We start from the raw sequence: 26,008 nt of genomic DNA on the forward strand, positions 1-26,008 counted from the left end.
CAGGCTTCCAAAGGAAAGTTGTTTCGTGCCTTTTACAGCAGAAGTTGTACTTTAAACAGGAAGTTTTCAACCTCCTTAGGCTTCTGAAGTCTGTTCCAGGAACACCCCGCCTGGCGTTCTGCAAACATTCTGGGCTTCAGAGAATCCTTGTGGGATGCTCAATGTTGACAGAAAGCACCATTTGGTTAAAAATAGGCATCTTAGATGAAATGGCACAAATTCCGTAGCTACATTAATTTGCGCTTGGACTTCTACCCTCCTTTCATCTACATATGTATTCGTGGAGCTAAGATTTAGCAGGTAAATGACTCTGGAGCCCAAACGAAGAGTCTATCTTAATTAGCACTCTATAGCTAGCTGGCAGAGCGATTTTAATCACAGGAAGAGCTCTTTGGCTATAACACCTGGAAGTTCCTATTATAGTTTGAATATAACTTGCTACAGTGTTTAATATTAGGGATATTGAGGTGTAATTTGTGAGCACAACCTACCCCCCCAACAACATTTTGAATGAGGAGGTTTCAAATAGGATGCAAAATAACTTATAAAGCAGGATTGATATTCTCAGATTTTTAAAAAGTATATTTTTGATTATTATGAGTACATAATGGATGTATATATTTATGAGGTATATGTGATATTTTGATACAGACATACAGTGTGTAATGATCAAATCTGGGTAACTGGGGTATCCGTCACCTCAAGTTTTTAGCATTTCTTTGTATTAGGAACATTCCAGTGCTACTCTTTTATTTTATTTTACTTTATTTATTTTTTGAGATGGAGTTTCACTCTTGTTGCCCAGGCTGGAGTGCAATGGCACAATCTCAGCTCACTGCAACCTCTGCCTCCTAGGTTCAAGGGATTCTCCTGCCTCAACCTCCTGAGTAGCTGGGATTACAGGCTCACGCCACCACGCCCAACTAATTTTTTGTATTTTTAATAGAGACAGGGTTTCACCATGTTGGCCAGGCTGGTCTTGAACCCCTGACCTCAGGTGATCCACCTGCCTTGGCCTCCTAAAGTGTTGGGTTTACAGGCGTGAGCCACTGCACCCAGCTTCTACTCTTTTAGTTTTCTTAAAATATACAATAAATTATTGTTAGCTATAGTCACCCTATTGTGCTACCAAACACTTGATCTTATTCATTCTAACTGTATTTTTTTGCCCATTAACCATCCTCACTTTATAATCCCATCCCTACTACCCTTTCCAGTCTCTGGCAACCGTCATTTCACTCTCAGTCTTCAGGAGTTCAATTTTGGTTTTTTTAGCTCCCACATATGAGTGAAAACGTGATATTTGTGTTTGTATGCCTGGCTTATTTCAGTTGACAGAATGTCCTTCAGTTCTATCCATGCTATTGCAAATGACAGGATTTTGTTCTCATATTTTGAATGCAAGTTAAGAAAGGAACAAGGTGTCACTTGATATCTGATGTGTATGAAGTATCTTTGGAAGAGCAAACCCTGCAAGAATTAGGATGCGGTACAGAAGAGGCAGGAAACATCATGGGAAACATCATAGCCTCCAGTTTTCTGCTCCTTTGGAAAAACCACTGGTTTTCACACATCCTCTCTGAGCTTCAGTGTCCTCAGAAAATACTTAAGGACGTTCTCTGAGAGTTTTGTGATCTCCAACTTTAATGTTCCCTGCTTCTAAATGTTACTGAACTAAAATGATGGGCCTGATAGCAATCTAGCTTTATCTTTCAGATTCCAAAGCAACTGTTTCATTTCCTGAATACAGGTGCACACTGTTGAGGAATGGTGAATATAATGGTAGAGTATAATGGTTACAAACCTGCCCTCCGAAGTCGGATTGCTTGGGTTCAAGTCATGCCTCTTCCACAGATTTACTGTGTGATTTTGCAAAAGTTACTTAAGCTCTCTGTGCTTCTGTACATCATCTAAAGAATGAGGAGGATGGTACCTACGTCCTGTGTTGCGGTGAAGAGTCATGACCGTATAACAGGGTTTGGCATTCAGTAAGCATACTGGCATTTATTAGTATCACTGCGTATGCCTACATATGTACCATTGTACTTGGATTTTCTGTGCAAAAGTATTTGCCTTCTTTTGTCGATTATAGATTTGTCAGATGCACATGCTCTTTTGGGTCAGTGCTCTCACGCTATAGTGTGAAACACTGGGGGATTGCAGATTCTGATTCAGTAGGGCCTGGGGAAGGGCCTGGGAATCCGCTTTTCTAACATACTTCCATGTGATATTGATGCCGCTGGTCCCTGGATCATATTTTGAGTAGCAAGGTTTTAAGGGACATTGATTAAAATATAGTTAACAAAGAGCCAGAAATATAAATATATGGTGGTAAGATGACTTGGAAGGAATATGAAATGTGGTCTCTTCACTGGGAGAGCACGTTTTCTTAGTATTTCATTAAATGTCTATTAGCTGATGATATAAAAGAAAAGCAAACACTTATAAGGACATGGGTATGGATTCTTACTAATTGATGAAAAACATTCAAACTTTACGGCAACACAGTTTGCAGATAATAATTGCTAAAAGCCTGAAACAGACATTTTCTAGGATGTGAGTATATTAATAGGGTTCTGATGTTGCTAGGACTACTGGATACTACTTTGCATTTGTTCTCCGCATTTGCCTGAAATTCCCTCATTGAAGTTGTTGGAACCACTGACTATCCCGTTCTCTCTAGAACTTCAGTTTAAATAATCAGAAGTACATTTGCTTCCCAGGCTGAACTTCTGTTTACTTTGCAGCTTTCAAAGGGTAAAGTGTCCTTTTCTAAATATTTGATTGGATGCCCAGAATTCAAATTGATTTCTCTACCTCTGAGTTGTGGCTGAGAAAGCTGTCACTTGCAGACAGTTTTCCCTAAGATGTGCGTCTGCATCTGAAATAGTGACACAAAGCCTCTCCTGGCCACATAGAGTTGAAAGAAATAGCCAGGCTTGCAAGAAAAGTTAATGAAAGGTGACAAGCCTTACATAGTAATATGAACTGAGTCTACAAAAGGGTCCTCATGAGAGGAGGGCACTGTCCTCACACCAAGCCAAGTAAAGGCCCCAGGCCCACCCATTGCTGGCTTGAATGCTCTGTTTCAGCTCAAGTTAGAGCCTATGTTTATCCAGTTCTGGAGCTCCTCTGTGGTTTATTTATTTTTAAAAAATTCTTAATTTGTCATTTTTGTGGGCACATAATATATATTTATAGAGTACATGAGATAATTTGATACAGGCAAACAATATGTAATAATCACATCAGAGTAAATGGGGTATCCATCCCCTCAAGCATTTATCCTTTGTGTTGCAAATGATCCAGTTATACTGAGTTATTTTAAAATGTACAATTACATTATTATTGACTGTAGTCACCCTGTCGTGCTATCAAATACTAGATATTATTTATTCTTTCTATTTTTTTGTACCCGTTAACTATCCCCACCTCCCCCTTAACCCCCAACTACCCTTCCCAGCCTCTGGTAACCATCATTATCCTCTCTATCTCCATGAGTTCAATTGTTTTAATTTTTGGCTTCCACAAATAGGTGAGAACATGCCAAGTTTGTCTTTTTGTTTGTTTGTTTTTTTGAAGACGGAGTCTTACTCTGTTGCCCAGGTTGAAGTGCAGTGCTGCAATCTTGGTTCACTGCAGCCCCCGCCTCCCAGGTTCAAGCCATTCTCCTGTCTCAGCCTCCTGAGTAGCGGGGATTACAGGCATGTGCCACCACACCTGGCTAATTTTTGTATTTTTAGTAGAGACAGGGTTTTGTTGTGTTGGCCAGGCTGGTCTCGAAATCCTGACCTCAGGTAATCCAGCTGCCTTGGCCTCCCAAAGTGCTGGGATTACAGGTGTGAGCCACCTCGCCCGGCCCGAAGTTTGTCTTTTTGTGCCTGGTTTATTTCACTTAACATAATGACCTCCAGTTCCATCTATGCTGTTGCAAATGACAGGATCTCTTTCTTCTTTGTGTCTAAATAGTACTTTATTTTGTATATGTACCACATTTTCTTTAGACATTCATCTGTTAATGGACACTTAAGTTGATGCAAATCTTGGCTTTTGTGAATAGTGTGGCAGATATCTCTTCGATACACTGATTTCTTTTCTTTGGGGTATATGCCTACCAGTGAGACTGCTGGATCACAGGGTAGCTCTATTCTTACTTTTTTGAGGAACCTCCAAACTGTTCTCCATAGTGGTTGTACTAACTTACATTCCCACCTACAGTGTAAGAGGATTACTTTTACTCTACATCCTCACCATCATTTGTTATTGCCTCACTTTTAGTAAGTTATTCACTCATATTAGAACTGGGGTGAGACAATATCTCATTGTAGTTTGGATTTGCATTTCTCTAATGATCAGTGATGTTGAGTAGGTTTCTATATACCTGTTTTCCATTTGTATGTCTTCTTTTAAGAAATGTTTATTGAAATCATTTGCCCATTTTATTTATTTTATTTTATTTCATTTTATTTTATTTTATTTTATTTTATTTTCGAGTTGGAGTCTCGCTCTGTTGCCCAGGCTGGAGTGCAGTGGTGCAATCTTGGCTCACTGCAAGCTCCGCCTCCTGGGTTCACACCATTCTCCTGCCTCAGCCTCCCAAGTAGCTGGGACTACAGGCACCCGCCACCACACCCAGCTATTTTTTTTGTATTTTTAATAGAGTCGGGGTTTCACCATGTTAGCCAGGATGGTCTTGATCTCCTGACTTCATGATCCGCCTGCCTCAGACTCCCAAAGTGCTGGGATTACAGGCATGAGCCACTGCACCTGGCCCTGCCCATTTTAAAATCAGATTATTAGATATTTTTCCTATAGAGTTGTTTGAGCTACTATATATTTTGGTTATTAATCCCTTGTCAGATGGGTAGTTTGCAAATATTTTCTCCCATTCTGTGGGTTGTCTCTTCACTTTGTTGATTATTTTCTTTGCTGTGCAGAAACTTTTTTAACTTGATGTGGTCTGATTTGTCCATTTTTGCTTTGGTTGCCTGTGTTTGTGGGGTATTACTCAAGAAATCTCTGCCCAGTCCTATGTCCCAGAGAGTTCCCCCAATGTTTTCTTGTAGTAGTTTCATAGTTTGAGGTCTTAGATTTAAGTGTTTAATCCATTTTGGTTTGATTTTTGTATATGGTGAGAGATAGGAGTTTAGTTTCATTCTTCTGCATATGGATTTCCAGTTTTCCCAGCACCATTTTTTTTTTTGAGGAGACTGTCCTTTTTCCAATGTATGCTCTTGACCCCTTTAATGAAAATGAGTTCACTGTAGATGTGTGGATTTATTTCTAGGTTCTCTATTCTGTTCCATTGGTCTATATGTCTCTTTTTATGCCAGTACCATGCTGTTTTGGTTACTATTGCTCTGTAGTGTGATTTGAAATCAAGTAATATAATTCCTCCAGTTTTCTTCCTTTTGCTCAGGATTGCTTTGGCTCTTCTTAATCTTTTGTGATTCCGTATAAATTTTAAAATTGTGTTTTTCTATTTCCGTGAAGAATTTCATTGGTATTTTGATAGGGATTACATTAAATCTGTAATTCGCTTTGGTTTTATGGACATTTTAACGATATTAATTCTTCCAATCCAGGAACACAGAATATCTTTCTATTCCTTTGTGTCCTCTTCAACTTCTTTCATCCATGTTTTATAGTTTTCATTGTAGAGATCTTTTACTTCTTTGGTTAATTCCTAGGTATTTTATTTTATTTGTAGCTATAGTAAATGGGATTAGTTTTTTGATTTCTTTTTCAGATTGTTTACTGTTGGCATATAGAAATAATGTATATTTGCTGTTCCCATATAGAAATGTTACTGTTTTTTGTATGTTGATTTTGTATTTTGCAACTTTACTGAATTTATCAATTCTAATCATTTTTGGTGGAGTCTTTAGTGTTTTCCAAATATAAAATTTTATCATCTGCAAACAAGGGTAGTTTGGCTTCATCCTTTCCAAATTGGATGCCCTTTATTTCTTTCTCTTGTCTGATTATTCTAGCTAGGACTTCCAGTACTACATTGAATAACAGTAGTGAAAGTGAGCATCCTTGTCTTGTTCCAGATCTTAGAGGAAAGGCTTTTGGTTTTTCTCTATTCAGTATGAAACTGGCTGTGGGTCTGTCATATATGACTTAATTATGTTAAGGCATGTTCCTTCTATATCCAACTTTTTGAGGGTTTTTATCATGAAGGGATGTTGAATTTTATCAAATGCTTTTATTGGCATCAATTGAAAGGTCATATGGTTTTTGTCCTTCATTCTGTTGCTATGATATATCACATTAATTGATTTGCCTATGTTGAATCATCCTTGCATCCCTGGGATAAATCCCACTTGGTCCTGATGAATGATGTTTTTATTGTGTTGTTGAATTTAGTTTGCTAGTTTTTTTCTGAAGGATTTTTGCATCATGCATTTGGAAGTATTCCCTCCTCCTTTATTTTTTAGAATAGTTTGAATAGGATTGGTGTATTAAATCTTCTTTAAATGTATGGTAAAATTCAGCAGTGAGGCTATTGGGTCCCAATCTTCTTTAGTGGGAGACTTTTTATTACTGTTTCTATCTCATTACTTGTTAATTGGTCTGTTCAAGTATTGGATTTCTTCATGGTTTAATCTTGATAGGTTGTATGTATCTAGGAATGTTATTCATTTATTATACATTTTCCAGTTTATTGACATATAGTTGCTTATAGTAGTCACTATTGATCCTTTGAATATCTGTGGTATCAGTTGTTATGTCTCTTTTTTTAGCTCTGATTTTATTTATTTGAGTCTTCTCTCTTTCTTAGTCTGGGAAAAGGTTTGTCCATTTTATCTTTTCAAAAACCAACTTTTCATTTTATTGACCTTTTGTATTGTTTTCTTCATTTCAATTTCATTTATTTCTGCTCTGATCTTTATTATTTCTTTTCTTTTCTTTTTCTTTTTCTTTTTTTTAGACAGAGTGTTGCCCTGTTGCTGAGGCTAGAGTGCAGGGGCATGATCACAGCTCACTGCAGCCTTGATCTCCAGGATCAAGCAGTTCCCCCAGCTCAGCCTCCTGGGTAGCTGGAATAACAGGTGCACGCCACCACATCTGACTAATTTTTAAATTTTTGTAGAGATGGGATCTCGCTATGATGCCTAGGCTGGTCTTGAACTCCTAGGCTCAAGCACTTCTCCTGCCTTGGCCTCCCAAAGTGCTGGGATATAGGCATGAGCACCATGCCTGGTCTATTATTTATCTTTTACTAATTTTGGGGTTTTTTCTTGTATTTCTAGTTCTTTAAGATGCATCAATCAGTTGTTTGTTTGAAGTTTTTCTACTTTTTTGATGTAGGTGCTTATAAGTATAAACATCCCTCTTAGTACTGCTTTCAGTGTATCCCATAGATTTTGGTATGCTGTGTTTCCATGATCATTTGTTTCAAGAAATTTTGCAGTTTTCTTCTTAATTTCTTCATTGACCCACTAATCATTCAGGAGCAAATTGTTTAATTTCCATGAGTTTGTATAGTTTCCAAAATTCCTCTTGTTATTATTTTCTGGTTTTATTCCATTGTGGTCAGAGAACACACTTGATATTATTTCCATGTTTTTGAGTGTTTTAGGACTTGTTTGGTGGCCTAATATATGGTCTGTCCTTAAGAAAGATGCATGTGCTGAGGAAAAGGATGTGTATTCTGCAGCTGTTGGATGAAATGTTCTGTAAATATCTATTAGATCCATTTGGTCTGCAGTATAGATTAAGTTTGATGTTTCTTTGCTGATTTTCTGTCTGGATGATCTGTCCAATGCTGAAAGTGTGGTGTTGAAGTGTCCAGCTGTTAATGTATTGGCATCTGTCTGTTTTTTTTAGTTTTAGTACTATTTGCTTTATATATCTGGGTACTCCGGTGTTCTGTGCATATATATTTACAGTTGTTAAATCCTGTTGCTGAATTGACTCTTTTATCAAATAATGACATTCTTTGTCTCTTTTCATAGTTTTTGCGTTGAAATTTAGTTTGTCTAAGTATAGCTACTCCTGTTCATTTTTGGTTTCCGTTTGCATAGAATATCTTTGTTCATCCCTTTATTTTCAGTCTTTGTGTGTCTTTATATGTGAAGTGTGTTTCTTGTAGGAAACAGATGTATGGGTCTTTTTTTTTTAATCCATTCAGCCACTCTATGTCTTTTGATTTGTGAGTTTTGTCCATTTCTATTCAATGTTATTATTGATAGTTAATGACTTATTTCTGCCATTTGTTATTCGTTTTCTGATTGTTTTGTAGTCTTCTCTTCTTTCCTTCCTTCCTGTCTTCCTTTTAGTGAGGGTGATTTTCCCTGGTAGTATGTTTTAATTTCTTGAGTTTTGCTTTTTGTATATCTGTTCTATGTTTTTTGGTTTGGTTACCATGAGGCTTGCAAATAATACAGTTCATTATTTTAAACTGATTATCACTTAACATTTATTTCAATTAACAAACAAAATAGCAAGCAAAGAGAAACCAATAAAATTTCACACTTTAACTTCATCTCCTTGCTTTTTAACATTTTGTTGTTTCTATTTATATCTTATTGTACTGTCTATGTCTTGAACAGTTGTTGTAGTTATTATTTTTGATAGGTTCATCTTTTATTCTTTCTACTTAAGGTAAGAGTGGTGGCCGGGTGCAGTGGCTCACACCTGTAATCCTAGCACTTTGGGATCACTTGTGGTCAGGAGTTCAAGACCAGCCTGGTCAACATGGTGAAACCCCATCTCTACTAAAAATATAAAAATTACTTGGGTGTGGTGACATGCACCTATAATTCTAGCTACTCAGGCATGAAAACTGCCTGAGTTCAGGAGGCAGAAGTTGTAGTGAGCCGAGATGGTACCACTGCACTCCAGCCTGGGTGATGGAAGACTCCGTCTCAAAAAAAAAAAAAAAAAAAAAAAAAGGAGTAGTTTACACACCACAATTAGTGTATAATATTCGTGTTTTTCTGTGTACTTACTATTACCAGTGAGTTTTGTACCTTCAACTGATTTCTTATTGCTCATTAACATCATTTTCTTTCTAGTCTCTTTCTACAAGAAATATAGGATAGGGCTTGTGTTGATAAAATCCCTTAGCTTTTGTTTGTCTGGGAAAGTCTTTATTTCTCCATCACATTTGAAGGGTGTTTTCACCAGATATACTATTCTATGGTAGAAGTGTGGTTCCTTTAGCACTTTAAATATGTGATGCCACTCTCTCCTGGCCTGTAAGGTTTCCACTGAAATATCTGCTGCCAGATGTAATGGCGCTTCATTGTATGTTATTTATTTCTTTTCTCTTGCTGCTTTTAGGAACCTTTCTTTTGCTTTGACCTTTGAGAGTTTGATTATTAAATGTCTTGATTAGTGTCATTTGGGTTATATTGTACTTGGTCTTTTATACCCTTCTTGTACTTAAATATTGATATTTTTCCCTAGGTTTGGGGAGTTCTCTGTTATTATCCCTTTGAATAAACATTCTACCCCATCTGTCCTGTACTTACTCTGGAAGGCCAACAACTCTTAGATTTGCACTTCGGAGGCTGTTTTCTAGATCTCGTAGGCATGCTTTATTCCTTTTTACTTTTTTTCTTTTGTCTCCTCTTGTGTATTTTCAAATAACTTGTCTTCAGGCTCACTGATTCTTCTTTCTGCCTGATCAGTTCTGCTATTAAGAGACTCTGATGTATTCTTCAGTATGTCAGTTACCTTTTTCAGCTCTAGAAATTCTGCTTGATTCTTCGTTAAATGTATCTGATAGATTTCTGAATTCCTTCTCTGTGTTGTCCTGAATTCTGCTGAGACAGACAGCTATTTTGAATTTTCTGACTGAAAGGTTACATATCTCTTGTTTTTTCAGGATTGGTCCCTGATGCCTTATTTAGTTTGTTTGGTGAGGTCATGTTTTCCTGAATGGTCTTGATGCTTGTGGATGTTCACTGGGGTCTTGATAGTTCAGAGTTAGGTATTTATTGTAGTCTTCACAGTCTGGGTTTGCTTGTACACAGTCTGGGTTTGTTTGTACTCGTCCTTCTTTAGAAGGTTTTCTGGATATTTGCAGGGACTTGGGTGTTGTGATCTAAGTCTTTGGTCACTGCAGACATATTTGCATTAGGGGACACCTTAAGCCCAGTAATACTGTGGCTCTTGCAGACTCATAGAGGTACCACCTTGGTGGTCTTAATATAAGTTCCAGAAGGATTCCCTGGATTACCAGGTAGAGACTGTTGTTGTCTCCCCTTACTTACTCCTACAAGAATGGAGTCTCTCTCTGTGATAAGCTGCCTGGAATCAGGGAAGGGGTGACATAAGCACCCCTGTGGCCACCACCACTGGGACTGCGCTGGGTCAGACCTGAAGGCAGCACAACAATGGGTCTTGCCCAAGGCCTGCCATAGCCACTGCCTGGCTACTGTTTACCTTCACTCAAGGCCCTAGAGCCTACAATCAGTAGGTGGCAAAGCCAAGCCAGGCTTGTGTCCTTCCCTTTAGGGTGGCAAGTTCCTTCCAGCCCTGGGCTGGTCCAGAAATACCATTCGGGAGCCAGGGCCTGGAGTCAGAAACCTAGGAATCAACTGGTGCTCTATTCTACTGCAGCTTAGCTGGCACCCAAGCCAGAAGACAAAGTTCTTCCCACTCTTCCTTCCCCTTTCTGCAAGCAGAGGAGTCTGTCCCCGTGGCCACCACCTCCACAGGCCCATGGAGAGCACTGCCAGGCTGTCGCTGATGTTCACTCAAGGACCAACTGGTCTGTAGTCAGCTTGTGGTGAATGCTGCCAGACCTGGGACCCGCCTTTAGAGCAGTTGGCTCCCCTCTGGCCCAGGGCAGGTGCAGAAATCCTGTCCAAGTCCCAAGGCCTAAAATTAGGGACTCCAAGAGCCCACTTGGTACTGTACCCCACTATGGCCAAACTGGTATCTAAGCTGCAAGACAAAGTCCCCTTTACTCTTCCCTCTGCTTTTCTCAAGCAGAAGGAGTTTCTGTCCATAGCCACTACAGCTGGGAGTGCGCTCAGTCACAGCTTGAAGCTAGCAGATCTCAGAGTCTTACCCAAGGCCCATGACGTGTACTACCTGGTTACAGCTGCTAATTATTCAGGGCCCAAAGGCTCTTTAGTCAGCAGGTGATGAATGCTGCCAGGTCTGGGTCCTTCCCTTCAAGGCAGCAGGCTCCCTTCTGGCCCAGGGTATGTCTAGAAATGTCTTCTGGGAACTACGGCCTGGAATGGGTGCCTCAGGACTTACCTGCTGCCCTGTCCTATGGTGGATGAGACAAAGACCTGTTTCCTCTTCCCTCTCCTTTCCTCAAGTGGAAGGAAGGAGTTTCTCCTATAGAGGCAAGCTGCACTGCCTGGGGTTGGAGGAGGCATAGTGTAAACACTCCTTTGACCACCCTGGCTGGTGTCTCACTAGGTTTCGTGCCCCCCAAGTCCACTAGCTCCAAGCCTAACATAGCACCAGAACATTCTCAGCGATTACACAGCTTGTGGCCTAGACTGCCTTTCAGGTATATTTAGGACCCCAGAGTACATTAGCCCACCATGGCAAGCCTTGCCATAACTCAAGTTCCAACCACTGGGATGGATGAGTGCCCTTTGAACTAGGCCTAGTCCCAATGCTCCCTCCATGGCAACAGCTGGGTTCTGCCTGGTGTTGCTTTCCACTGTGACAGGGCAGCACTGAGTTCCAATACAAAGTCCCACATCACTGTGCTCTCCCTCCCAAAAGCGCTCCGACTCTCTGCACCCCATGGCTGCTGCTGGGGAATAGGAGAGGACTGGTGTCAGTGATTCAAGACTGCCTTTCCTACCCTCTTCAGTGCCCCTTTCAGTGATCCTAAGTTAAAACCAGGTTATGTGATCGCCCACCTGATTTTTGGCTCATATGAAGGTGCTTTTTTAAATAAATGGTTGTTAAATTTGGCGTTCCTGTGTGGAGGATGATGATGAAGGCTACTATTCAGCCATCTTGCTCTGCTTCTCCTCTGCACTTTAGACCCGAGAGCTGAAATAAGGACAAGAAGAATGTGATGTCCTAGGTCAACCTTGGGGAGGGTTGGGGAACAGAGAAAATTGGGGTTGATGTCTAGTCCCTTGGTGCAGGGTGATACTCCATTTTTTGACAGGGACTGGAAGGAGTCTAAATGTCGGCTTCGGGCTAATTACTGCATATTGAAAGGCCTCGAAGGGAAAGGGCAAGTAGAGTTCTCATTCTGTCATTTCCAAAAACGAGAGGATGTATTGGAAGCCCGCAGAGATTCTCCCTCCCTCACCCCAACCCCTTTCTCCAGACATCAAAAACGAATATCTGGCCAGTCTTCAGAGAGGTCTCAGAGACACTCTGGCCCTCCCCAGTCATTACTGTCATTTATGCAAGCGAAATATCACTTAGGTCTAATTAACAGAGAGCACGATTATAATTTCTATTATTAAACATCACATTAACCACGCTATGATTTAGTTTTACTTGATCTCAGCTTTAAACTCTGTTTTTAAATGTTCCAAAATTTTATAGTTTGGGGGTGTATGTATTATTTTTGCTCCCAACTTAATAAAAATAGATGAAACTTTGCCTTGAAGGTATAGCAGACATTTGAAAGAACAGGGTCATGTGGGTAAGGCACTAGGAAAAAAGAAACCAAAACTAGCTCCCTGGAGGACCAACCTTTCAGAAATCTCAGGCTTCCAGACTTTAATGATCCTAAGTCAGAATGACCCCAAGGCCTACTCCCATCCCCCCGAAAAAAGTGTTTGGTTGAGAACAAACAGAACTTGAGTAGGTGCCTTGCAAAAAAAATAGCTGCTTTGAAATCACAGGGGAGGAAGGTGTTGAAGCTGATGCAAGCCAGCAAGGAGCCATTTCTGAGAGTTTACCATGTGCTGTGTCCTTTACACAAAAATGATTTTGTTCATTTATCTTTACAATGACCCAATCAGAGAGGTATTATTAATCCCCATTTTACAGAGGACTATCCTGAAGATGAAGTTAATTGTACACAGTAAATGCTACATAGGGGTTTATTATTAATATCGGCTTTTTAGGCTGAATTGTTAATCAGAATAGAAAGAGTTGTTTATATGTGTTGGGAAAAAAATTGTCTAAGTCTTTTCCCTCTTCTGAGTTTATTTTTCTCACCTCCTCTTTCCAAATGACCATCTTTTCAAAACACAAATCAGGATGAACCTCTCTTTTGACTAAATTCCACCTGCAGCTCCACAGCGCCTATGGAATAAAGTCCCAACCCTTCATCGTCTGCCCCCTGCCAGGCCTCCTGGCTGCCAGTGCCAGCCAGATGGGAATGTGTCAGTCCCTGACACTGCAGGCCTGCTGGTCGGTGCTTTCATGGGAATGTATGTGCTGTCCCGTCAGTCTGGAGTGCCTTGCTGTGTCCAGTCTTGCTTTAGCAAAAAGCCTACCATTTGAATGGGTGTTTGAAATAAATGTGTAAATGAAAGAAGGTACTTGGTACTCAATATGTTGAATTTCAGCAAATGAAGTTAATCTTGAACTCATCACAGAGTTTTCTCATTTGGGGCCTGGGATAGGCAGTTGAGTGCAGATGAAACAAGGAGATGAAGCCCACTTGGCCAAATACCCAGAACACAAGGCCTTGAAGGTCGGGGAGAATTCTTGGCACCCTCCCAAGCCCCTGTCAGCCTCATCTTGTTTTTTCAGTTGCTTACTCTGAATTTCTCGAGTCCTTGCAGAGCTGATGGCAGAGGAACCTAAGAAAGTGTGAGTGCATTCTCCCATGGTGCCTTCTGGTGAAGGGAAAGAAGCCGCCTTCTGGCTCCCGAACTCCTCCCTTATATCAGGCACATCCTCTGGTCAGTCATCGCCCCACTGCAGGGCGTTTCCTGTGGCTCTGCCATCCACTCACACTCAGTGTGGGCTTTGACACCTCTTCCCCCAGCGGGGACACCACTTGGCTTCCATCAGGACACATCGGCAGACAGTTTCATAGTTATTCAATAAATTAAAGCAAGGTAACTGTTTCCAAATGTTGAGGGATAAGCTGTAAACCAATGTGTTGCCCTGACTGGGAAGGATGACATAATGAATGTGTGCATTTGTAAGTATAGCCGTGTGTGTGTGTGTGTGTGTGTGTGTGTGTGTGTGTGTGTGTGTGTTCAGGTGCTGAATGTCCATTTCCCTCATTTATATATACACTATTGGGCTCTGCTGAACCACACAAGTAGACCCTGCTCATTTTTCTGCCCTTTTGCCCTATGTTGCTTTTTTACTGGCTTCACTTTGTGGGCTTTGCTTAGAGTTCATATTTTTAGTCCAATGAAACCAAGAGAATAATTGGATTGGGTAAATTGTTCTTCTCTTTTCCAAGATATTTGCATGATTTCACCCTTGAAAGAGGGTAGATAGGTTCTAATTTGCCCAAATTCCAAGTTAATGTGACTCTTTGTGGACTCGCTCTCTTATAAACACCCCAAGCAAACTCTAATCTAAAAGTACTTTCTGCTTGTGACTATTAAAAGTTTATCATATTATGTTACAGTTATTTTGACATGTGTCTTAGCTCCTAAAGGAGAGATTGAGTATTATATGTATCTGTATCCTCAGTGCTTAACAGATTAAAATTATTCAGTAAATGTTTTTTAAATATATACAAGAATGGAACAAAAGAACGAGGTAGAAATTGGTTGTGAAACCTCCTTTCCTGGAAATAATCATGAATAGGATTAACTAAGAAGTAAACTTTCGGGGCACTTGATCTGTTCTTAGGACCTCTTGAAACCTTAAACTGAAACCTAACATAAAACTAATGAAATTTGCTTTGTTACATGTAGTTTAGAAAAATTATCTATTATTTTTCTTATTTTAATCATTAGAACAACTACCCAACATAAAAACCCTGTTTAGATTTCTTTATATGTATTAAATAATTATTAATCAACCTAAATTATACACATAATTATTAACACAACAAATAATCATAACTGCTCACTGCCATACACTGGGCAAGGCACTGGGCAAGGCACTGGGATGAAACAGTGGAAAAGACTAACACAGTTTCTACTCAAATTGAGCTTAAAACCTAGTGGGAAAAGTAATACAAAGTCAGTTAATAAGCAAAAGAATTGATGAATGCTATGAAGCATTCAAATGCATTCAACAAATATTACGATGAATGCTGTTGATGAATGCTGTGAAGTTAACTGGGTAGTGAAAAATGGTGGGGGGCACACATTAAATGGAATGTTAGGTGAAGGTCTCCAGGGAGGGCAGGAGTCCAGAAAACAGGTGAAGGCGATGTTACTGGCCTCCCGGACCTTGGAGATTGGAGAAAGTGTATGCCAAGCCTCTAGCCCAGGACCTAGCACATACGAGATACTCAGGATAGAAGTTGAGGTGACCATTTTGTGCTTGCGCCCTGCTCTCTGCCCTGAGTTAATCTGGTCTACTTCTGGTGGTGCCATTCTTAGTTCCTCCAAGGTATGCACACTTCTTTCTGAACACATGCTGGCTTCAGCAATGGGAAACCCTCCATTAAGTCATTCCCCAGGCCCAAAAGACTCCCCTGGAATTTGGATAATATAATGGGTCAAGAAGAGGCTTTGGTCAATCAGGATGTCCAACATTAAAACAGATAAAAGAGAGGTTGTTAAGGTAAAATTGGGGTGGGATGTCCAGAGCATCCAACCTGGTCCTCTTACCCAAGTGACAGAAGAGAGGTTAGGATCCCCTCCCCTAGCTTTATAAAAGAATAGGTAGCATTCCCTCAAAGGGAACTTGAAGTGTTCAGTCTAAATTGGCAGGGGTGGTGACTGACACTTGTAACTGAGAAATAAGGGGAAACTTCAGCAGAGAAAAGTCCTCTCGGCCAGATAGTCCACTTCTACCCCAACACACCACCATCCCTGACCCTAAGCCAAGCACAGTCTAGAAGCACTGTCTAAGTAGGATCTATTATGATATATATACAGAGCTATGCAGTACTCATTGTATGCAAAGTCACTTCTACAGGTACTGTTCCACAAGGCACATAATAAAACTTTAGAAAACTGTGGTGTATGGGGAAACTCCATGCTGTCTCTGTTCAGACTAATAGGGCCAAGGAAGCAGTAGCCCCCTTTCCTTTTGGCCCCTGTGCACATCCTTGCAGAATCAGCTCATATTATTCACCAGTTATATTGACATAGGCTCAGACTTTTTAATTATTATTACGATTTTTTAACATAGGCTGCTTAGCCTAATGATGACTCAAGTAGGACCTGGACATCTGAGTGAAGATGTGAAGGAAACATTCATCACCTGAACACCATATTTGGACATCTCATTTAAATTCCTGGCAAAATTCAGGTCAAACCAAGTAGTGAGAAGCACCACTAATGTAATAGAAAAGACTTAGAAAAATAGGTTAAAATGGGTTTTTGAGGACAAAAGTGTCAGATGAAAACACTTGAATTCTTTGTTTCATATTTTTAATAGATACTACATTTATATGACTCAAACATCAAAACTACTCAGTTCCCCAGGGCCCCAACAGGAAATAACCAGTGGTTGATAATTTCTTTTTTAATGCAGATATTTTTCTACATCTACAAGCCAATTCATATTATCTTCCCCCCTCTTTTTGACACATACAGGAGCGTTTTACAGACACTGCTCTTTCCTTGCTTGTCTTCCTTAGCATATGTTAGAGAGCTTTCTGTTTCAATATCTAGAGAACATGCTCATTCATTTTACATTTGCATGGTATTGCACACTAGGAACAACCATCATTTATCTAACTGTGATGCACATGTTGGTTGTTTCCAGTCTTTTACCATTACCAGTCATGCTGCTGTAGGGGCCAAGCTTCCCACTTCCTCCTCTGAAGGTTCACTGACAAAAGGCAGGTTAAAAGGAGAAAAGGCATACGACATTTATTGTAAAATGCATGGCACAGGAAAATCGGAGGAGAATCTGACAGCCCAGTAGCTCAATGGGATACAGATGTTTATATACCCTTCTCCATAGAGGAAAGAGATGGGAATATGTGGCAATTTGAGGATAGTAAACGATTGTTAGGGGGAAATTAATGGACTTGGAAAATACACAGTGGCCTGGGACAAAGTCTGTTGGGCCGACAGAGCAGACAATGGGTGGTAAATGATTCTCTTTGAAATACTGAATAGGACCAGAATAGAAGACAGTGGTTTGTGACAAAAGTCTGTCCAGGTGTATTGACAGACTTGAATCTTTCTTCCTGAATATGAGTTAAGTTAATGAAAACTAAGGGAAGGGGCAGAGGTAGTTATTTTCTTTGGTGGGTCTTGACTTTGGACAAATAAGAGAGCTTCAAAGAACAGCTTCATCCTTTTCTTTGGGAGAGACGGAGGGTTGAGAAACAGGAGCAGGGAGATCAGAAAGACCATGAGGTTGCTTCTTTAGCACATCAAAGTGCCACATTTTGGGATATTCGTTTCTGAGCTCAGACTTTCCTGGACATTTCACATGTTAACAGATGAGCTGGTGACTGTGGAGAGGAAAATAGAGTTAGTAGCTGAATGGTAAAAGATCCCATTAAACCAGTCTCTCATTCCTGAGAATAGGCCAATCCAATTAAACAGTAGTTTCTCATTTTAAGAGATGGTATTGTAGATGGGCTCTCAGAATTAGACCTCTATCCATGACACAGGCAAACAGATCTTTAATAAGAGATATTTTTATGGAAACAGATGAAAAACAAACATTAATGTCTGAGGTGGCCTATAAACTAGTTTCTTTTAGAGTCATGGGGGCGGTCAGCTGAGAGGGCCAGTGGCAATGTGATAGATTTTCCTGGATTTGAGTTTGTGTGTAAGTTTGTTCAAATATAAGCTGTTGTGGTGATTTTTTTTTTTCAAAGCCAAGTTTACTAGCTTCAGCTTGTAGGGCCTTAGGAAAAAAGAAATTTTAATTTTTAGTGATTCCAAGTCAGAAGGGCAGGAGAAAAACTCAAAAACAATGAACAGGGCTAGAATCTAACAACAGATGCACCATTGTTTTCTTCTGAAATGTAACTTTTCTCTCTTTAGCCTTCCATTTCTACCAAAGATACTCATATGAGACTAATTTGTTTGTAAAATAAGTTAGTTTTATTAACTTGGCCTGATTACTTGCATAAAGTACAATTAGAATAATGATTTATTATATAGGCACTTTTCAAGTTGGCTTTGCTGAAAATTTTTATAAGGAATCTCAGATTAGACTTTTAAAAGCCTCTCAAGGCTATAAGCTAAATCAAAGATTTGACTTGCCCTCAGACTACATCTGTAATAACTACACAAATTGAGTGAATTTCTCTCTTTTTGAGCCTGGCCGACATGGTGAAATGTTGTCTCTACTAAAAATACTAAAATTAGCTGGGCATGGTGGTGCACGCCTCTAATCCCAGCTACTCGGGAGGCTGAGGCACAAGAATCACTTGAACCCGGGAGGTGGAGGTTGCAGTGAGCCGAGATCGCATCTCTGCACTCCAGCCTGGATGGCAGAGCAAGACTCTGTCTCAAGAAAAAAAAAAAAAAAAAAAAAGAAAGTTACATTCTTTACCTACCATGGACCAGCCATAAGAATTGTGTATGTAAGGTACTAGGCCATTTTTTCCCAGGGCTTCTATTGGCTTCATAATGTCGGCCTCTGTTCTGTAAAGCTGTCTGGTCATAGATGAAAATATGACATTCCAGTCAAGGCCTTGGTAAAATAACCAGTGTTTCCAATTGTGTTCTGTTACGAGAAGAACAGATTCTTACTGAGCTTATGCAAATAACTACATTACCATAAAATAAGAATATTCATGAATTTCAACATTTTGGAGGGATAAGGTAGAGAGAAAGGCAAATGTTTCAATTTTGCTCACAAAACTATACCCAATTGCTGTAAACTTTAAGAGGAATAAAAGGAAGCTCCTTAACTTTGGAAAACAAAACAAAAAGAATCAGTAATGTTCAAACCTAAAGCCATAAAATATCATAATCCTTAATCAGTTGATGCCCAGGTAATTCTTATTCTGCTGGTTGTTGAGTTCACAGTTTTATGAGTCCAGCTTTTTCCATTGGAATTATTAAAATTTTTATCCAGTCCAACTGGATAATCTCAAAGTCATTAGCAGAGGTCTATATTTCAGGGTAGCTGTCAGAAGCTTTTTATTTTTTTCATGAACCTTCTTGAAGACAGAACACTTGCAAATGTCTTTCAGGAGAAGCATCAGAGTAAAACAATTTACTGTGGACAACAAGACTTAAAATGGCCATGGTTAAAAATCTTATGAGAGTTCACAATAATGATGCAATCGACAAGGTGTTCTGTGAAAGATCTGTATGTAAAAAGCAGTTCTCAAATGCCAAAGGAGCCAAGAAACCAAAAAATGTGGCGGATAAATCCAGTTTGTTGGTATATGATGATTTATTAGGGGAACTTACAGACAGAAGTGTGGTCTTGGGTGGCTGCAAGACAGGTCGATATCTACACTGTTACTTCCCAGACCCAAGGCTTATATACCATAGGGGAAAGGTATACATGCTCCAGCAAGACAATTCAAGGCAACCCTCCAGAACACGCAAGAATGTTATATGTGTCATAGCCTATAATTTATGTGATAACATCAAGGTTGCTTTGATCTAAAATCGGGATTTGTAGTGAGCACATATTCTTACACTAAGGACAATAAATTAAGAAGAAATCAGGAGGCATTCACAGAAATGGGGTCATTCAGAAGTCAATGGTGGATTAACATCCAAGATGGAGTCATTTTGTCTCTACACAAAGAGATCTGGTTATTTTTGTGGCATACAAGATTTAACATTACGATTATGACTGGTAACATAAACCAAGACATATCAGATTTCTAGGAATCGCATACTATTTTGGAACACATATTACACATTTATACAAATATAACTCAAGGAAAACTAAACACCATTTTGTATTTGCCAATGCTTCCCATGTGATTTTAACATACCGAGTATGCCTAATACGTCTCTCTGGACCTTCCAAAGGCCCTTCTGGAATGTTCAAAAGTAGTTCAAGGTTGAAAAGACTTAATTTAGAATTTGAAATTTGATTTTGAAGTCTTTTAAAAATGTTCAAAAGACTTGATCAAAAGTAGAATCACAGGTCATTGTGAAACAATCATTTGTTTAACCAAAGTGATAATTCAGAGATTTCAAAAAGCTAAAACCTTTACTCTTTGATAGATGGGAGACTCAGTTTTCCAAATAATCAAAAGACACAGTAAAAACAGCATGAAGCATATATAATCTGTTCCTTTCCCTCCCTTCTTCTTTTTTTTTTTTTTTGCAGTTTACTCAAAAAGTGAACAAAATCTTTTTTTGTCAATATTTGTAAATCTTGCTTGCAAGAGACAACCAAAATTTATTTTTGCATCAGTATCAATGCTAAAGCTAATTTTAATGAAATCTTATAAATAAACCTATCCTGTATAGTCAGCTTTGACCACATATGATACAATTTTTATAAACTTTTATAACCTCTTAAAGTTTTATTTTATTCAACTTTTTATATTTATTCAGTTTTATCTATACCATCTTTTTATTTCTTCATTTGGGAACAACTTTTAAATAACCTCTAAAGTAGACAAAATAATCTTTTTAAACAAAAACCACATCCTGATGCCTTTTTAATAATCTTCCTCACCAAAAACATTTCCTACCCTCCCTGTACGTGTTGTATACAGAATTATTTCCTTTATTTCTAGTAGTTTTGATTACATATTCTAATTATACTTTTAGCTCTTAGTAACCTTAATTTTCAGTGAAAAACCTGAAAAGTAAGCAACTTAACTGCTGAGTACCAAAACATTTTATAAATATATATTTTATAATTTTTAGAAACAGCCTTTTCCATAGAACAGTTTTTTAATGTGGAAGACGGCATATTTACTAGTAAGTTTATTCTTTCTTTGTGAAATAAAAAGCCAAAAGTATGTAAGCTTAAACTTATGTTTAATAATTAATGTTTTAGTATTTTAATTTATTTAGGTATGACACAGACATTTCATGCTAATCTATTATTTAACGTAACATGACTTTAAGATTTTAAATTACTGAAAAGATTTTTTTGAACTGACACATTTGTCTATAAATGTTTATCCCATTCATATTTACCTAATTTACTTGTTCTTAACAATTACATCTTAATTGCTTATGGGGAACAAAACTAGCCATTTAAGTTAACTTTTTTTTCTTTGTTTTTTTTTTTTTGTTTGTTTGTTTGTTTTGCAAAAGCAAAACCAGTCTATCCTTGTACTAGCCAGTGTCATATTAACTAAGGCCTCTGAGATACTGGATATAGACACCCTCCCCAGTGTGTCCCCTGAGTCATCCTGGGTCGCAGGTACTCATTGGGCACACAGGTGGCTATGAAGGGCAGGGCCTGTCTGTTCTGGATTCACATACTAGGTTCAGAGCCCAGGACAAAGGAAACAGCTGTGAAGATGATGCCAGGAGGATCCAACCCTTCCCAACATGGCCAGGAGACAGAGTTGGGCCAGGAATGATGGGGCCATGTTAGGCTTGGCCCTGCCCTGTAGCTGATGGCCCAGGTGCTGCACACACACATATCCCCAGGCCTCACCATGGCCACCTTTCTACACCTCAAAATCCAGAGGCTCAAAACCAAAGGCATAAGCTCACAGCAAGATGTATACAGGACTTTGGGGAACCCCATTAGCCAGCCCTTAGAGCTTTAGCTCACAGACAAAACAAACAAGCATCAAAAATTATTACAAAAGCAATAGTTTTATTACACTAAAACATCGAGCAGAGACAGCATAAGTCTGTCTGACAGACCTAGGCAAAATGTCCTAATTAAATTCTGAAGCCATTTTTATGTTATTTTACCAACAATTTTAAAGCTAGCTTTATTTACCAAAGGCTTATTAATGTCAACCTGAACCTAAAAAAGCATTTGGGCTTATTTACTTGATTTATGAGTATTTACGTATTTCTAAATCGGTACCATCTAAACAACATACAAACACATGTATACACATATGCATACATGTAAACATAGCATGTGACACACATTATGTACACAGAAGCCAAAGAGATGAAGAAGATCAGTGCAAAAGGGCAGAGCTTTAGACCTGAGAGGAACCTGCCCACCACTTTTGGAGTGTTACGAGGAAGACAGGGAATCCCCAAAACAAAAAGAGGTCAGTGGTCCCTTTTTTTTTTTTTTTTTATTAAGGGGTTTAAGGATTGATAGAAGTCTCCTCTAGATCTCTTCATGTAGTATTGAAGGTGGCAAAAGGAAGGGGGGGCAAAAGTAGATGGAAGAATGAGTTGTAGAGGAGATAGTTTAGCGTGGAGGGATGAAGTTTTCCAAAAGGCCCGTGAAGTTTTAGTTACCAGGGGTTTGAGAAAAGGGAATCTAGCCGACTAAAAAGTTCTTATGGGAGAACAATATCCAAAAGAGAATGGAGAAGCTTAAAAAAAGTACAGTCTGAATGTCAGCTTTTAATGAAGCTGATTTCTAACCACAGACCTCTCTTTTTGAAACAATCCTTTACAATTTCTTATTATTAGATTTCAATGGGGACAAACAGCACATATTCTGGGTTTTTAATTTTTTAAAAAACTAAAGGCATCTATCAGGTGATTCTGAATGCAAATCAATAAGCCTTTTATGACTTAACCAAGAGTGTATGATTCATCTCTAAAGAGGTGCAAAGAAACAGTCCTCCCAAGACCCAGAGCCACCCGCTAAGACAGTTAGAAGAAAAAAGAAACTTAAAGATGAGCCGCACAACAGTAGCTGTTCATGGGAGGGAAAAGGATCAATGACAGATGTGTGCTCCAAAAAGTCAAGAGTCAAACAAATATAAATTCAAAACAAATAATTAAAACTAATCCTTATAAATGTTTCATTTTTTTTCTTCTTCTTAGTTAAAGGATTTATATCTCCAAGGGACTGGTTCTCTGACTGGGAAACCAACCCCAGACAGAGCACAGAAAGTTCTGCAGAGAATCCTAGTCACTAAACTACAGGCCAGAGTGTCTTTTTTGCAAATTCCTCAAAGGCTCCAAAGCAAACAGTTTACATGTACAAAGGATTTTAACGTTGTTTTAGATCTGATTTCTGCCTTTTAAAAATCTTGCCAAGGGATTTTTAGGCTTTCTTTTGTTTCTTTTCATAGGTACCAATAAGATAGTTGTTTAAGACTATAGCTCTCTAAAGAGTAGTGCTTTAAATTTAGAGAATTTCTTTATCTCATAAGTGACTCAAGCCAAAAAGGCTTTTTTTATGGAAAGTCCCTGAGGTAACTTTCCGGGTTTAGAATACGACAGGCAAAATTGGCATCTTTTTTTAAATGGGTGCGAAAGATGCAGCCTTCATGATCCTCCCCAAAATTTACTCCCAGAAATAAGCTAAGATAGCAGATCTCTGTTGCCACAGGCAGTTAAGGATGGTGTAGCTGGTCTCCCTATGAGCACATGGACATGTGGCCACATGGGGGTGCCTCTAGTCACAGACCTGCCAACCTGTGACGCCTGTGACATAGGGCAGGCACTTCAGGGATTAGACTTTCCCAGCACTAACCAGGCAACAAAGATGGAAGCAACAGAAGCCCTTCATGGATAGAACTCCTTTTAAGACAGACTCCACTGAGAGCTTGGCACATTTGGGGAAAAAAAGAGAGTGCTGCTTAAAATTTTACATGGTTCAGGATTCCCAGTGCTTTTAGACTAGCTACTGGACGTGACCTGAAAATCACACCCCCAGAGGCAGAGACCAAGGGAGAATGCTCCCTCTTGGTTACAAGTCAAGTCTGAAGGGCATAAAGCAAGACGAAAGGAGACCCTCATCCGGTTTTCATTTCAGGGACCCACAGCACAGTTTGTCTTAAATAGATGCTGGTCTGATGAGAACCATAAAACTCACCAGTCTGTGGAGGTCAGCTCAGACAATGGGCTTATAGGGGTTTTAGGCCTATGTTCTATCCTACTTCTACCCTGTGATACCCTTATTTATGACAAAATAAAACAGGAAGACAAAGACGAAGGAAAAAACAAAGACTATTTCTGGAAAGAGAAGGATTAGATAATATGAATATTCATAATAAAAACACACCAGAGCTGCTATACTCAATGCTAGTGAAACAAGTGCTTTTCTCCCATTAATCTTAAATTTGGAAAGGAAAATGAGACAAACAGTTATTTTTACCACCTACTTAACCAGATTTCACAGAGAGTGACCAAGAGTGACTGATAAGAATTTCTCCCCTTTGGCTGACATATCAGGTCTGGGGTTCCCTCGAATCTGGCTTCCAGAAGAGCAGAGTGGTTTCGGTTATCCAGTTCACAGCATCTCATCTGTAGGGACCAAGGGAAAGCTTCCCCCTTTCCTTTCTGGAGGTTTGCGAATATCAACAAAAGACAGATTAATAGGAAAAAAAAGCATACAAAATTTATTCTAACAGCATAGCACAGGGGAATTGCAGGAGAATGAATGCCCAGCAACCCAATGGAAATGTTTATACACCCTTTTTCATAAGGCAATTGGAGATGAGGGAAATGTGGCAATTTGAGGGATAGTAACATTTTTACGGGAAAATGAATGGACTTGGAGAACATGCAGTGACCTGGGACAAAGTCTGTTGGGCCCACAGAGCAGACAATGGCTGGTAAATTATTCTTTTTGAAATACTGAATGGGACTGTGTTCATTTGTTTTTGCACTGCTATAAAGGAGACACCTGAGGCTGGGTAATTTATAAAGAAAAGAGGTTTATTTGGCTCATGGTTCTGCAGGCTGTACAGGAAGCATGGTGTTGGCATCTGCTCAGCTTCTGGTAAGGCCTCAAGAAGCTTACAATTATGGTGGAAGGTGAAGTGGGAGCAGGCACATCACATAGCAAGAGCAGCAGCAAGAGGGAAAAGGGGGAGACTCTTAAGCAATCAGATCTCACATGAACTGAGAACTCATCACCAAGGGTATGGTGCTAAGCCATTCATGAGCGATCCACTCCCATGATCAAAACACTTTCCACTAGGCTCCACCTCCAACACTGGGGATCACGTTTCCAAATGCGATTTGGAGGGGACACACATCCAAACCATATCAGGCACCAAAATAGAAGACGATGGTTTGTGACAGAAGTCTGCCCAGGCATTGACAGCTTGAGTCTTCCTGCGATATGAGTTAATGAAAACTCAAGAAAAGGACCAGAGGTAATTGTTTTCTTCTTTGGCAGGTGTGGACTTTAGGAAGATAAGGGAACTCCAGAGAACAGCTTTGGGAGAGACAGAACATTGAGAGGCTAAAGGGAGGTGGAGGTAGGGTAAGGTCAGGGAGACCTTGAGGTGCTTACTTCAGTCCAGCATGTTAAAATGCTATATTTTGGGGTATTGGTTTCTGAGCCCCAGCACTGCAATTAATATACTGGTACATGGGTCCCTTTACATGTTTGCAATAACTGTTGGATAAATTCTTAAAAGGGAGCCAAGTATTCATATGTATTTGTGATTTTGATAGCTAGTGGGTGGCAAATTGCCCTCCGAAGTGGTTGAAACAACTAACACATCCACCAGCAATGTATGAGAGTGGTTTGATATCCACTTTTTGGCTATTTGCCAGTCTGATAAGCGGAAAGTGGTATCTCCTGTAGTAGTATTAGTTTTCATTTGCATTTATCTAATTTTGAGTGAGCTCAAGCATCTTTTCACATGCTTCAGAACTGAACCTTCAGGGACTGGGCTAGGATGAAGTGAATGCAGTGCCTTGGGTGAAGAATTTAAGGAGGCATTTACTAAGTTCTCCAGGTCTCCTTCACTTACGTGCCCTAAGCACTTCCCCTACCCACCCTGGTCCCACCTCTGCGCAGTGCGCTCCTCGCCCTCGCCCTCACCCTTGCCCAGGAGCCACTTACATTCCTTTTGTGTGATCTGTCTTTTAATAATCTTTGCACATTTTTCTATTGGGTTGCTGATCTTTTTCTTGACTTGTAGGAGCTTTTTATGCATTAAAGAGATTATTGTGTAAATTGCAGGGTTTATTTTTTTTTAACTTATGCCTTTGCTTATGAA

At 39.4% G+C, this 26,008-nt stretch overlaps 1 protein-coding gene across 3 annotated transcripts in view; it reads left to right on the forward strand.

Moving 5' to 3' along the window:
• The window catches only part of THSD4 (thrombospondin type 1 domain containing 4), a 693,045-nt gene that overhangs the window by 294,883 nt on the left and 372,154 nt on the right, over nt 1-26,008 (forward strand). The gene's annotated exons all lie outside the window — the stretch shown is intronic.

Source organism: Gorilla gorilla, chromosome 16 (genome assembly GCF_029281585.2).
Source record: "Gorilla gorilla gorilla isolate KB3781 chromosome 16, NHGRI_mGorGor1-v2.1_pri, whole genome shotgun sequence".
Classification (NCBI taxonomy): Eukaryota; Metazoa; Chordata; class Mammalia; order Primates; family Hominidae; genus Gorilla; species Gorilla gorilla.